The sequence below is a fragment of the Protopterus annectens genome, chromosome 3.part0, assembly GCF_019279795.1.
Source record: "Protopterus annectens isolate FY-2018-M chromosome 3.part0, PAN1.0, whole genome shotgun sequence".
Taxonomy (NCBI): domain Eukaryota; kingdom Metazoa; phylum Chordata; order Ceratodontiformes; family Protopteridae; genus Protopterus; species Protopterus annectens.
This window is the reverse complement of record NC_056731.1, coordinates 993,699,463-993,715,481: the sequence shown is the minus strand read 5'-3', so window position 1 is coordinate 993,715,481 and position 16,019 is coordinate 993,699,463. Positions and strand designations below refer to the sequence as shown.

General features: G+C 37.4%; 1 protein-coding gene across 1 annotated transcript in view; it reads right to left on the bottom strand.

The window, feature by feature from the left end:
- The window catches only part of VGLL1 (vestigial like family member 1), a 428,026-nt gene extending 413,703 nt beyond the window's left edge, over window positions 1–14,323 (bottom strand). Inside the window, exon 1 of the mRNA XM_044065293.1 lies at window positions 14,093–14,323. The gene's annotated coding sequence lies outside the window, so the exon portion shown is untranslated. The remainder of the gene's footprint in view (window positions 1–14,092) is intronic.
- Window positions 14,324–16,019: the final 1,696 nt, after the last annotated feature.

Below are 16,019 nucleotides of genomic sequence, written 5' to 3'. Positions count from 1 at the left end.
CCCCCTGTCCATCCATGCTCATGTGATAATTTTATCCCTAGCACAGTTGCTGCCCCTAACCCTAGCCATACACATTGCTTTACCAAAAACCCTTTCCCTAACACGGCCACTACAAAAAACACTCACACATATACTTCATGTGCAGCAAAACACACACACACCACTAAACTTAATTTTGTCCTTACTGTAGCCCTAACCTGAAAACATTTGCACACACACTTACATCCCTAAAGAAGACTGAACAACCACACATACACAACAATAACATTATCCCTTTCTGTAACACTTACTTTAATCAAATTTAACTCACAGTATAATATTATGGAACTTTTTTCTATTTTAAACTAGTGTGGAAAATGTGGGAGGAAGGAGAGTCTATAGATATATTTTAGCAAGCTGAAAATGACACTCCACTCGCATAGATTTTCAGAATCAAATCAGGAGAAAGTATTTGGCATAGAAACAACAAAATCAGATAGAATTTGGTTGTGGTTAGACTCTTATAAGGATCTTGTCTGTTATCAGAAGATTGCCCCAAGGACAGAATAACAAGAAACAAAACTTTAAGAAATATCAGTATAGGAACTAAAGATGAACTGAGAGGAAATTCTTAAGCAAAACTCAATCTAAGATAGAAGTCAACACGAAGTCTTACAAGAATTGTTAGCTCAGAAACTGAGACAAATACAAAAAAAGGCACTTGAGTAAGGACCCCCAGAACAAGATAAGCTCAGAAGGACAGAAAGACAGAAAAGTGTGAGAGTGAACAGTGCGAGCATGTTACTGCTAGTGTACAACAGACTGCAATTGAAGGTGGACTCATCAAGAATCTGTAAACCATGAAAAAGTTAAACTAATGATAAATTTTATTCTGATATACCCTTTGTAGTGAAAGGACTACATCAAAAAGGAAAAGAAAAAGGCAGGGTGGTATGCACTCCAACTAACGTAAGCAAAGAACAGCATAAATGAAGATAGAACAGAATTAGGAGGCTAGTGCTGATAGTCAAAAAAGAAGACAGAATGTGATTTTGTTTAGAACTATTATTTGCATGAGAAGACATAGAATATCCTACAACACCAGTAACTTCAGGGAAAGAAATTAGCACACCTTCCACCTCACAGGAGGTTACCAAAGAAAGTAATCCTGAGTTAGTGTACCTATAAATGAGCCACAGAAATATTAAAAAGGCACAGTGAAAGACAATACTTTAAATAGAGCAAGACGGATCATAACTAAAGTTGAAGGGAAGACAGTGAACAGGATGTCCCCTTTTCTTCTTAACTCTGCTTTGAGTTGAAAGATTTTATTTTATTTTTTATTTATGTATTTATTTATTTATGTACCTAGTTGGGCTTTTGCATTGATCATTTTTAGCCACAACCCACGGACTTTGTTTAAACATTAAGACTACAAGACAGTTAGCACACAAGCTACTCAACAACTGACTGTTCAACACTTCCACAGAAAATAATGTTACAGCAATGCTTAACAGTTTACCGTGAAGGGGAAATTTACAAATACAGTACTGAGACAGAAAGGAGAAATGGAGTGTTATTTACAGAAATGCAAAAACATATACTAGAGTTTAAGAAATGGAATATGATATATTGTATATGCTGCCTTATATTAGGTTTTTAGCCACTGTCAAAACTAGTATGTTTATATTAATTTGTAAGAAGTCGAGTTAAGTCAATCTTGAATGTCTCAGATTTCAGGAGTTTTCTGATATTTCAGGGTATTGAATTCAAAGTTGCAAGAGCAAGCTTATATAGAATAAGCAAAGAAAGTAAAAAAAATTCTGCATCAGTTCTTCTTCTTCTTCTTTCGGCTTTTCTCGGTTAGGGGTCGCCACAGCGGAACTCCGGTCCGCTAATGACTGGCAGTAGATTTTTAAGGTGCCGAGGTGCCAGCCCGATACCCAACCTTCAATGGAGGCATGCCCATTCACGCATGTCTTTCGAATGCCACTCGACCACGGGGAGGACATGCAGACTCTACACACACGAGTAATGAAATCCCCACGGTATCACATTAGCAGGTCACCTGTGAAGTAGCAAAACCAAATGCAAAAGACGGATTTTACTGGACAGATATAATGAAAGAGATAGACAACTTCTATTATTCTTGTAAAGAATGTCAGAAAATTGCACCCATCCCTGGATATAAAAGTTCCTTAATCCCAGTGTCTATGAAAGAAGTACCATTTTAATTTGAATTTGGAAACTGTGAGGCCATTAGTAGAATTCAGAAATGGGTATCAGTGCTTACTGCTTGTAATGGACTATGCCACCACATTTTCTGCAGCAGTGTCATTACATAAAGCTAATCCTAAGGTTTTTGTCAGGGAATATGTATTATTATTCTCCACAGGAGGTATTCCCCAAGTAAATACTGACTATGGAACTCCCTTTACATCAGGGGTACTGCATCATTTATGTCAGTATTTTAATGTCAGACACTCAAAGACATTGATCTACCATCCTCAGACTGATGGTTTAGTAGAAAGGTTTAATAAAACACTGAAAACCATGCTGTAGAAAGTTTGTGGATACAAATGGTAAAAAATTAAGGCTGGTTGTTATCTGACTTACTCTTTGCAAACAGGTATCACAATTTTCAACTGTCTTTCCCTCTATTTGAAATGCTGCATGGCAGATATGTAAGAGGGCTGCTTGGCATTGCTAAGGAAGCTTGGCAAGAGGGGAAGAGCTCATTTAAAAGAGTAATAGAACAAAATATTAGTTTGCAAAATCGATTAAAGCAGGTAAAGACATAAAAAGGAAGCATATGCAGACAGCCTGGTAAATGCAACAATGCTTTTATAACAATGCACAACTTAAACAATTTAATGCAGGAGACTGGTACAAATTCTAATGTCCCTACTTAGAAAATAAATATCTGGCCAAATGCAGTGGATAAATGCAGTAAAGTACAAAGTAAACTGTAAGGTTAGACAACCGTAAGAGAAAGGAACAGCAAAGTTGCCATATTAATGTGCTGAAGGCATGGAATGGGGCAGAAAATTCTGCAGAGAGCTTGTAAGCTAAACTTCCTACAGGAGAGATCAGGGAATCTGTACCTGAGATACAGCTAGAAGAAGTACTGTCAAAAATACTAAAGCAGGAACCAACAGAATTTTTGTAAACAGATAAAGGAGTGTTCTCAGAAATACCTAGTAGAACTAAACTGATGGAACACAATAGAGAGACAGCACCTGGAGTGAAGATTAGACTAAGAACTTATATATTAACAGAGTCAAAGAAACAATTAGTAGGAGAAGAAGTTCAAACACTGCTCAAACCAGCCAAGACTGAAGAGTAAGAGTGACTGAAATACCTTGATAATAATAGCCCTAAACCTGATATAAGTGTTATATTTTGTAATGGGCTTTTAGAAAGTGAAAAGCATTTCAAAGTTAAATGGCTATCCCATGCCCAGAACTAATAAGTTGATAGTGAGCCTAGGAAAGGCAATCTTTGATGACACTAGACTTGAAGAAGGGACTCTGACAAATATTACTTGCTCCTCCATCAGAGAAAAAAAAATTTTTTTTTTAACTGCCTGGGGTATATTTTATTATATTGTGTTGCTATCTGGTCTACATGGAGTCTTAGCCACCTTTCAAATCCTAATGGATAAAATACTGAAATCCCACCCCTGATATGCTATGGCATACCTGGACTAGAACTGCACATACCTAAGGTGCAGGCTGTGTTAGAATCTATAAGAAGGACAGGCTTGTCAGTACATGTTAAGAAAAGTAAACTACATAAAATGGAAGCCAAGTACTGAGAGTACCTTTTAGGATGGGGTTGGTAAGAACACAGTTAGAAAAGATAAACAACATAAAAAGTGGATTTTACTGTGTACTAAGAGACAAGTAAAGGCTTTACTTGGACTAGCTGGGTATTACAGGAAGTTTCTGGAAAAGCTCATGTAAAGTTGCAATGGTCTCTTGGGGCCGCTAGAATATTTAATGAGCTGAAAAGCACACTTTGCTATCAACCAATGTTAATAATTCCTGACTTTAGTAGTTTACCTTCTAGACTGATGTATGAGATGCGGATTAGGGTGGTGCTATTGCAAGGCATTTGAGGTGAAGAGCACCCTCTGTTCTATATCAGCAGGAAGCTGAGCAATACAGAAAAGAGATTCTCAAACATGATAGAGCTTCTAGTGATAAAGTGCACTTTTATGGTTTGAAATACTATTTGACAGGTGGACACATCAGTTTGGTAATAGATCATCCCACTTTGCAATTGTTAAACAGGCAACCTGTTGGTAATAGCAAGGTGTGCTAGTGGGTGATGTTCCTCTAATCATTTCAGCAGAAATGCTGATGGACTGTCCAGGGCCTACAACCCACTGTTTGATTCCAACAATTTGTGGCTTGCAGTCCATTCATTCAAATATCTTTTGAATAGAGTAAGAGAAGTACTTTGCTTTATGTGGAGTGGAAGACAGTCTCGTTGAAAAGGCATTCTCTGTGACACATACTTATCCCATGTACATGTTCTAGTTATGCTGTAAAAGAGGTTGAGATCCATTTAGTGCATGTTCATATACATATCTCTATACGTATACATATATAATCCCTGCATGTAGTCAGACTGTGTTTTGTCGACCTACATATTTTCAAGAAAAACTGATCAAATCCAATCTTAACAAAACTCCTGAAAAGCAGAATGTTGAAATTGCCCTCCTACAGGACCCATGGTAAAGAAAGCCCATTTCAGAGTTATAGGAAAGAAAAGGAATGGACAAAGGCTGAACTTGCATCCTTCTGATCCCATGGTAAAGTTTTTTCAGGAGTTTCTCTGCATTCAGGCTCAATAAGTGTTTTTTCTCAATGAGCCAGTTATTAGCTATTTTCTCATTTTATATATATATATATATATATATATATATATCTATATATATATATATATATATATATATATATATATATATATATATATATACAGATACAGGTGTAGATATAGATATGTGCTCTTATGCACTTTCAGCATTCTGAATTTTCGGCTTCATGATCTCGGAATGCTGAAATTCGGTATTTCAGCATTTCGAGACGATGGAGTTGAAACCATCTATATATATATATATATATATATATATATATATATATATATATATACACACACACCTCCAGATTGGTTAAACAATATGATTCCCTGGAGATTCTTCAGGTGCAATAAACTGTGGACAGGACACCTATTCAAGTCATTGCCAGCTATAGGACCCCCTCCATGAAACAGGACACTCACTCTGCCTATTTGGATCTACTTGAGTCTATCAAGATGCATCCAAACACCATGGTTTTGGGTGACTTTAACTACCCATCCATTGACTGGGTAAATTAGTCATACTCAAACTCGCTTTCCAAAGCTTCCTGAACTTTGTTAACTCCAATGCCTTGGACCAGCTGATTGACACCCCCCCAAGGGGTGCCAACATCCTGGGTCTAGTGCTTACCAATATGGGAGACCATTGTAGCACCCCCACTGTGAGTGCTTCCCTGTTGAGATATGACCACAAATCAGTGTCATTTAAAGTAACCATCACACCTGCCCCCCCACCCCCCCCCGCCACCAGCAACTAAACTAAAAAAACTTATCCAAAGGAGATTATAATCTCTTATGGGATGGTATAAATAGCTTTACTGCACCTCCCCTCTCATGTGGAACTGGCAGATATGCCGAATTCTACACCAATGCTTTATACAAACACCTGTATAACTGCATTGACTCAGCCGTACCATATAGGACCAAAACAAGGCCCACAAGGAAGAGCAAACCTGCCTGGTGGACAACTGCCATTAACAGGTTTTACAATAAGAGGAAGAAATTGCTGTCTAAGAGTAAGAGGGAGCAAGCCCTAAACTTGAAAGACTCCCTCCTCACTTTAAACAAGCAAATAAGGCTTCCTGTGAAGTCCTCTAAAGCAAACTATGAATCCAAATTAGCTTCCTCAACTAAGGACAACCAAAAAGCATTCTTTAGTTATATCCGTAACCTAAATGGAAAGGCTCAGATTTGTACCGAACTGGTAGTTAATGATACCACATATACTGAACCTGTGGACATAGCTAACTTGTTAGCTGATAGGTTCTGTGAAAACTTCAAACCCCTGTCCCCACCACACATACTCCATGACATCCCTACCACCTGTCTCCTACCTTGCATCTCTAAAGAGCAGGTGATAAATACCCTCTCTTAGGTCAAAAACACAGCATCTATGGGACCTGATAACATTCCAGGCTGCATCCTACGTGGACAACAAGAATTAGCAACACCATTGGGTATTTGTTTCAGCCATAGTCTAAGCACCAACTTCATCCCAGCTGAATGGAAAACGGCCACCATTATTCTCTTGCACAAAGGTGGTGCTTCCACTTACCCTGGAAATTATGGACCTATTAAATGCTGGACTAGCCTTATCTGCAAGGCTATGGAGTGTATCATCGTGAATGTTATCAACAAAGATATAGGTAATCTCCAAAGACTTGACCCTACTCAGTTTGGATTTGTCAAAGGAAGATCATGCCTGTTAAACCTGGTGCACCTCTTTGAGACAGTCACGAAGGCCCTGAATGAGGGGAAATCTGTGCATACAGCCTACCTAGACTTGGCCAAGGCTTTTGACACTATCTGTCACTCAGGCATCATTGACAAACTCTCCCAGCTAGGTATCAACCCTTATATTATTAGATGGGTCACTAACTGGCTCACTGATAGAACCTATAGAGTCAAAATAGATGACTGCACCTCCAACAGCAGACCTGTAGCCAGTGGTGTTCCACACTGATCTGTCCTCGGACTTCTACTGTTTATTTATTTATTTGTTTATTTATTTATTTCCATACATTTGTTTGTTTACATTTGTTTACAGGGAAATTCCAGCTGTACATAGGTCCTTTTTCAATGGAGGCCCGGGGAGAAAAGCTCCACAGAACAATAAATGAGCAGCAGAGTACATGAAGAACAATTGAATATACATATAATAGCAAATAATACATACTGCTGCAAACATTAGCTATACATACAATATGAAACATAGTAATGAACAGATATACCAATAACTAGCTAGAGGCTAGGAATAAAGGTAGGATGTATATACAGATAGTACTAAGCTCAAATGGATACTGTTCTAAACTCATAAACCTAAATCTTATATACAAATATTGTACTAAACTCAAACAGATATAAAGCAGATGCTCCACATAAAGGTGGAACAAGCTAGAAGGGCTAATGGGATGAAAGGGGAAGATGCAGGAGTAAGAAAGGAGACTGAGTGAGTAGTATATGTGGTAGTGAGAGGAAGTTAGGTGTAAGTCAGTTGGATATGTATTTGTAGTTGAAATGAAGTGAGGTAGTTAAGCATGTTATAACAGGTCTGAGAGATTGAGTGAGGAGGGAGGGGAGGGTAAAGGGTGAGCCAGACCCTGCAGATGAAGGAATGCAATGATCAGATGGCGTGAGGCAGGGTGGCTAGGGAAGGGGAGAGGAAGAGGAGGTAAAAGGAGGGTTACTAGTCAGGACTGGTGCATGGGTATAACTAGAGACTTTTTAAGTGAGTTTTTAGTGCAGTCTTGAAGTGATTGTAAGAATGTAGTGTGGTTACAGAGGGGGAGATTGTTCCATAATCTAGATATGATCCAGGAGAATAGTGCTTCACCTGCTGAGTTCTTGGGTTTGGTCTCTAGAAGTAAATTTTTGCTGCTGGAGCGTAGTGGTCTAGTGGAGCAGTAGGGCTAGAGAAGGTTTTGAAGGGATGGGACTTTAAGAGGATGGTTTACTAACTTGTGGGTGAGAGAGAGTTGATTCAAGTGAAGAAGTTGAGGGAGTTCAAGCCAGTTAAGTTTTCGTGAGATACACTGGTGACTGAGACAATATACACCAGTGGCAAACTTAGAAATTTTGTTGTAGCAAGCCTTGAGTTTGTTTAGGTCTGTTTGTCTAAGGTGGGTAAGTATAGGAGAGGTGTAGAGTAAATTGAAGATTAGGTGGCAATTGTCAGCAGAAATTCTGGCTGTCATGGTGAGGAATTGTTTGTTTCTGTACAATGCACCTAGTTTTTTTGTGAACGTTTTTTATGGTAAGAGAAATGTGAGTGTCAAATCTGAGATTGTTATCAATCTCAACATCTTGTAATTTGGGTGTGTTCTGTTGGGGAGATGACTGTATTGTCTTTGGCTAGACTATTAAAGTGGGGGATCATTGGGTTAGATTTAGTGGGTTGGAAGTTAAGGAGTTTAGTCTTGCTCAGGCTGAATAATTGTTATTAGGTGGTTTATTTCCACCGGGTCTCAATGACAAACTTCAATGAACCTTCTGTTATTATTAATCATCAATAATGTATTTTATTGTGTACATCTTGTGTTAATTTTGCTACTATATATTACAGGTTTATTATTATTATCATTATTACAAAATATAATGTTTCAATATTTCATTTTTTGGTATGTATGCTAGTTTAAAATTGTGATTGCTAACTGTTATTATTATCTTACTTTCACTGTCTTATTTCATTCACATGTTTAATTTTGGTCATGATTTATGTATACAGGAAATGATGTCACATCATTTTATTTGCATTACCTATAAATAAGGTCAAGTGTATCATCATGACTAAACCACTGAGGAAAGCTGACTGCTGAAACTGGTCTGGTTCATAATAAATAATATAATTGCTACACCTACTCGGGGTGCTGGATTTTTTCTTTTTTATTCAGGTTGAATAATAACTGGGCATTAGATAGCCAGTTTTCTGCAGATGAAAAGGCTTTCTGTGTGATCTTGTGAAGTTCAGGTATAGTTGGGGCTGAGCAGATGAGGGTGGAGTCATCTGCATACTGTATAAGGGAAGCATGCTTGGTGGGTGTGAATAGATCACTGGTGAAGAGTGAGAATAGTAGGGGACCAAGGATGGAGCCTTGGGGAACACCAAGTGTTACAGGAAGTAAAGGAGATAGGTCATTATGCCAGACAACTGATTATTGGTGGCCAGTTAGATAGCTGTGAAACAAATCAGTAGTTGATTGGGAAAAGGATAGGTTAGTGAGAACAGAGATTAGTAGTTTGTGTGAGACCATGTCAAAAGCCTTGGATAGATCCAGAAATATAGCAGAGGAGAACAGGCCATTATTTTTATAATGAAGGATAGCATTAGTGAAAGAGAGCAAGGCGGTAGTAGTGCTGTGGTATGGCCTGAAGTCATGCTGAGTGCTGGACAGGAGGTTATTAGTTAAGAGGTAGTCTAAGACTTGAGAATGCGTGCATTTCTCAAGTATCTTGGAAAGTGGAGAAAGGATGGCTATGGGGCAGTAATTGGAAAGTTCAGTGGAGGAGCTACCTTTATGGAGGGGAATGATGTGAGATATTTTCCACAGTGTAGGGGCATAGCTTTCTGTTAAGGACTGATTAAGATAGAGACCGGATAAGCTAGGGCTTCTGCTGCTATTTGTAGGTATTCAGAGGGGAGATTGTCACCTACAGGTTTTGTTGGCTTAAGTTTCAATAGAGTTTTTTTTTTATATAGGAGGTAGATACTGATAAAAAAGAAAAGACTGTGGGCAGAGTATTTGGTTTTGATGTAGGGAGGGTGGGTAGAGGGTTGTGTTGTTTAGTCAAAGACAGAATATTTTCAGTAAAGTGTTTATTGAATGAGTTAGCAATACTGCTGGAGGAAGGGAGAGTGGTAGGCGGGGGTGGTGGTGCCTACTTTACCTGGGTGGAGAATGGAGTTTATTGTGGACCAGAACCACTTAGGATTGTGATGGGAGGGGTTTAGGGCAGACTGATAATATTGGGTTTTATCTTCATTTGCTTTTTGACCTTGTTGCACAACTCTAGGAATGACTGTCTAGAGGAGGGTGTTTTTGTTAAGCGCCAGTGCTCCGTAGCCTTATCACTGATTTTCATTAGTGCCCTGGTGCTTTTGTGTAGCCAAGGGGAGTGCTGTGTTTTGACTCTGGCATTTCTTATGGGAGCATGTATGTTTAGGATGTTTAGGAAGGTGCTATTGAAGAAGTGGATGGCTTCATCCAGATTGAGGTACTTTACTGGTGTCCAATCACATTTTTGAATGGATGAGATAAAGGAGAGAGGGTTAAGGTTTACCCTATTTCGGATTTGCCTATAGATGATGGGCTTAGCACAATTTAAGTGGTGTCTCAGAAGGAATGTTGGAGTGTGGACACTGAGGCTGTCTGGTAGACAGCCAGCTAAGTACGAGTGAGGGTTTTTATTGACTAATATCCAGTCAAGAGTAGTATGTTTGTTACAGTTTTTATTTATCCAGGTAGGTGACTGTATTAGTTGGGAGAAACCATGAAGGTTTAGGTGCTGGGCTGGATGATTGTTACTACAAGATAGCCAGTTGATACCTAGGATTATGGTTTTCTGGGGTAGGGAATGGTTAGCCCAGTTCAGGAGGTTTTCCAGAGGTGGAATGTTCTGGCCAGGTGGGAAGTAGCATCCTATAATGTTGATTGTTTTATTAGTGTTTAGTTTGAGGTTTGCATATAGGATTTCTTCACTTCCAATGTGGGGGGCAGATGTGTTTAGGATCTGGATGTTAAGGTGGTGTTTAAACATTAGAGCCATACCACCCCCTTTCTTAGATAGTCTATCTACTCAAAGAATGTTATAACCTGTTGGGAGTATTTCCTCACTTTTGATGTGAGGTTTGAGCCAGGTTTCAGTCAGGATGAGAATATCAGGAGAGTATAAGGCTATGTTGGTGTTTAATTCATGGGTTTTATTAGTTATACTTCTGATATTTAGACACATGAACAGGAGGTCAGATGGCTTTCTGTTGGATGCTAGTTGTGAGAAGCAACAGCTATTAGGCAGATTTTGAGGTGAGGAATCGGTAATGGTAGAACCAGGGTTAGGGTGGGTATCACCACTGAGGGCCAGTTTAGATAGGGCAGTAAACATAAATTTTGTAAGTTTGGTAATTAACCTGTCATATTTAAGGAATACTTTTTGTTTGAATATAACAGGTGACTGGTAGTATGGTGGGTGTATTGAGATGAAGATTGTGATGGTATGATAAATGTAATTAGTAGGTTTGGAATCTATTTCTCCGAAGTACAAGCAAAAACTAAAGGTCTGTGGCTGAAAAAGTTTGCTGGTGACTGAAAACTGGGAGTGGTCATAGAATCCCTAATTGATGTCAACATCCTATAAGAGGCTCTTACACAAACAAATGATTGGTGCCAAAATTATGGCCTTAAACTCAATGCAGAAAAAAATGTATTATCATCCCTTTTGGTAAGAGTAATGTTCCTGTTAACTAACTACCACATCAATAACAACACCCTAAGTATGCACTCAGTGGTGAGAGACCTGGACACAAAGGTTGACAACAACTATATATAGGTACCCTGCATTTGGTCTAAATGCAGGTTTGTCAACAGTCTGTTAAATCAACTTCATTTGATGCAGATGGTCGACAGGTATAAGACTGACAATCCATGGGTAGATGAATATTTCCTTTCCTTTCTCTGGAGATTCTGAGATCTTGGAGTTAGCATATATAATTAGAAGGGGTGCAGGGGGTGCTTTGTCCCCTGTAAAAAAATATGTTTTTTTTTGAAAATTGCATACACTGAGGTTCTTTCTTGGCACAATGTTTGGTAATGTATTGACATTCAGTTTGTCGACCTTTTGAGGTCAACGTTTTGGAGGTTGACATATGGGCTACTCAACTAAAGTGAGTAGATACACACACACACACACACACACACACACACACACACACACACACACACACACACACACACACACACACACACATATACTGTATAGAATATATAGAGACAGATATAGATATTTATATATGCAGATATATATGGATATATAGTCTGACAGTTTAACACTATGGCTAAAATACCTATTTCTTTCATCAGTTATGAGTTTGATTCCCACAACCTTCATTTGGTTGCTACTTTACCCTGTGCAAGGCACTTTTGCAGGGTAACCTTAGAATGGTTCCATGTGAATCAGTGCTCTACTCTAATTAACAAACTTTTGATAGATAGATAAATCATAAATATATTTTTAAAATGGAAGTAATGCTGATATAGTAAGATGTAAATATTGACTGGAGACAATACATGATAAATACATTCACAGAGAGAAAAATATAAAGTAAATGCAGTTCTTAAACAAACTTAGTCCAAATTCTGAATGTCATTATTTTCCATTTTTAATGCATTGTAGTTCAGCAATTGATAGACATGTCATGGGGTCTAATTTAGACACACAGGTTGCTTCGTTTTTTTTTAAACTGCATTTCAAATTATATTAACATATAGAGTGTGTAACAGCTACAGAACAGCAGGACTTTTGAAAATAAACTAATACATACAGTTTTTCATTAATTATGTAATTACCATAGAGACAAATACACCATTTACTGAGCAGTACAAAGAGCAAAGCTCCACATTACAAATCTAGAGACAGTTTCAGGCAGCCCAGCGGACTTAATAGAAGTGTTTCATATAAAACATGTAATAATCCAGAGTTTTCATTACATTTTGTTTTACTATTCATAGACTGCTCTGTCCCCATCTCTTTCTCTTTCTCTCTATCACTCTCTCTCTCTCTCTGTCTCAGTCTGGTTGCTATATCTCTCACACACACGCACACACACAGACACACATTTTCTGAGTCTATTGATTGTGCTGCAAAAGCATTATTTATATATATTTTATTTAACTGAATAACCTCTGTCTAAATAATCAAGCTAGGAGGTCAGAGGTCACCACAGGCTAATAAATTACAGGCTAGTAAACAATGATTTTACTGTTTTGTTTATTTAAGGCAGGACCAAGTAGCTTCATCAATTTTTTATTTTATTTTTTTTGGCAAATGTTAGGAATACAGTAGTGTGGTAAGCCTTAAATCTGAAATGTAAGCAAACTTATTTCAGAAACTACATGATCATTCCCAATTATAGTAAGCATACTGTCCATCTAGATGCATAACATATGCATACATTGTCACAGAAAATAGTTTGCTAATCTTAACTAATACTGCTAACTGGTTGTTACAATTCATACCTCTCAGCCTCTTAGAGCAAAAAATCAGGACAAAGCCTAAAATGATGGGGGGACAAATAGGGACAGATTTTAAACATTGCTCTTACAAACATAGAAGGTTGATAGAATAATAGGTTTTGCATTAGCATGAATTTTCTGAAGGATGTGGAGTCTTAAACTCAAATGTTTCGGCTGCTGGCAAAGGCTCTTGCCTCCCCCATAGTCCCCCATTATTTAATGATTCCAATCCTCAGCTATTTGCCAGAAAAGTACAAATTTTAGGAGGAACACACCAAAAATATGAGGCAAAAATCTGGACATTCTGTGAAAATCTGTACAGTTGAGAGGGATGTAATATAATTCAATAACTTTTAACTGTGCTTTATGACAGCATACTCTTCTGCATTATTGTGTTAAAGCAACAGAAACCAAGTGCATGTACAGAGAATAATATCCAAAGCAATACTATTTATTTATTTTATTTTATGTTTGTTTTTGTATGATCTCTGCTCTGACAGCATTGTATAAGTTACCCAGACAAACAGTTAAGAGATTTATATGCTTCAACGGATATTCCTATTACTATGTACTAGAAGGTTTGTTTCTTAAAAGTGATGTTCTTCTCATAGTCCAACTATGTTATAACAATAAACCACAGAGAATGGTTATTTTAAGACTTATACAAGACACTAGATACATTTACATAAATATGGTAAAAAACAACATAACTTTACCTTGGTGTGCTTCTGTTGTCAATATATTATTATATTTATTAATTTAATTTCTTTATACACAGCAACATCAAAATGTATGCCTTATTTTAACTGGCAACCTAAAGCAACAAAAGCAATAACAAAATAAAATCTATTTTGTGTTGCTTTACAAGGTGAGGCTTTAAAATGTTATCCTACCTGTTATACTGTATTTTAGTTTAAACACTCTACACCGTATGATTTTTTCATTTGCTTCCATTGTTTGAACACATTTTATACTGGCATATATTTGGCCATCGACATCTACTTACTTAAACAGTGTCTTACCTGTTTGGATTGTCCTGTACTGACTGCACCATATAGTTTCCTCAAAAATTATATGTTAATGTCAAGCATTATGTTGTTCCCAGTCACTAAGGCTCCAACTTTACACTCTTTTCAGACAGTTTATTCATGGAAAATGCAATAATTCCTTCAGGCCGTTTAATGGTTGACCAGATTTAGTCCTTTAACTTACAATGCTCTACTCAATTATGTTCTCTGCTGCACTGAAGGCGTTTCTTCTCTAACTGCTAAGAATGTACTCCAACAGGTTAACCAAGCCAAAGGTCTAAAGAATGAGGAAACTTGTATTATTGTCTTTTCATCACGTAAAGTTTAGAAGACATTAGTCGCTTGTTTCAGAGGTGGGTGTAAATCATAATCAGAAAACAAAGGCAGGAACTGGTTTACTTAGTATATACTAAAACAAGTTTATCAGCTGCAAACTATCAGAGGTGCCTGTTGTTCTTATATGGTGAGACTCTTTTACTAAAGCTGCTGTACTAATACTTGCATTATTATTTTAATAAATTTGTAAGAAAGATATTGCAATTGATGTATATGCATATCAACAGGATGATTTTTATTGATGTATCAATTAACTGATTTTTTTTTACAGAGCACCCTTGAACACTTCTATATGCGCAATACTACACAGTAGGATTATAGCTAGTAGGAAGCATTGGTTTGGTAGAAATACCATCGCAGAATACGAAACAATGAAACATATAGACCTATCTATTTTGTTGACACATGATTATGATACAGTCATGCATTCTGTTACTATTGCTATATCTGCCAATGTCTTTCCCTTCACCAGTTCCTTATGTTATGCATTTCAGTGCATTCTAAATGTGTGTTATGTTCAGACATGTCCATTGCTCCCATGTCCAGAAAATACCCTGTTAGCCATGTCTCTGTCAATACTATGACATCACAGACTGTCAGAGAAGGAGAAAGGCAGGATTACTACAGTTGTAAGTCACTAACACACCTTTGTAAAATATATAACAACAGTAAAGCTGATAAATAAATATAGGATTTCTTATACATATTGCCCATGGCAGCATATTTACTCGAAGGCCCACAGGGTCTTGAAGTGGTGTCTTTGTAATAATGATGCTGCTTAAACTCTGCCAAAGCAGAAATATGTCTACCTTCCTCTGCTTGACATCTGACACAGTCTGTTTCACTCACGTACATACCTCTCAACCTCTTAGAGCAAGAACTCTGCACAAAGCCATAAACAAAAGTGGGACAAAGGCCCAAAAGTAGGGACAACTTTTAAATATTGCTCTTACAAACTTAGAAAGGTGATAGAATAACAGGTTTTGCAATAGCATGAATTTTTCTGAAGGATGTGAAGTCTGAAACTCAAATGTCTGTCTTTATTTTCTAGCTTCAGTCCTTAATGATTTATCACTAAGTTGCCAGAAAAACACAATTTAATGAAAAATGGGCATCCTTTGAAAATCTGTACAGTTGAAAGGTATGCTTATGTAGTATTTATTGCCACTGATAACCCATACTGTACACATTGTGTTATTGCAGCACAACACTCAGTTGTACATAGTGTTACACCCAGCTGCTTAAATAAGCAGACTTGGTATTATATATTGACAAAGGACTAGATAGTTCTTCCCACTTTACATATGATTCCATTCCCCCAGCTATTAGATGTAAAATGCCTCACTTTGCTTTATTATTGTTTAAATGCTACTTACAGTTATATTCATTCAAAAGCTATCTGCACCATCAGCATAAAACACTGCATTGCTTCATACTTTTTATATATTGTATGTGTTTTTTTCTGGTCTAAAAGTGTATAAAAGCAGAAGTGTGCACTAGTGATATTACTGCATAGTTTATATTATTCTGCATTATATAAAAACAGGACTGCCTTTTCATAGAATCATAGGGTTATATGAGATTA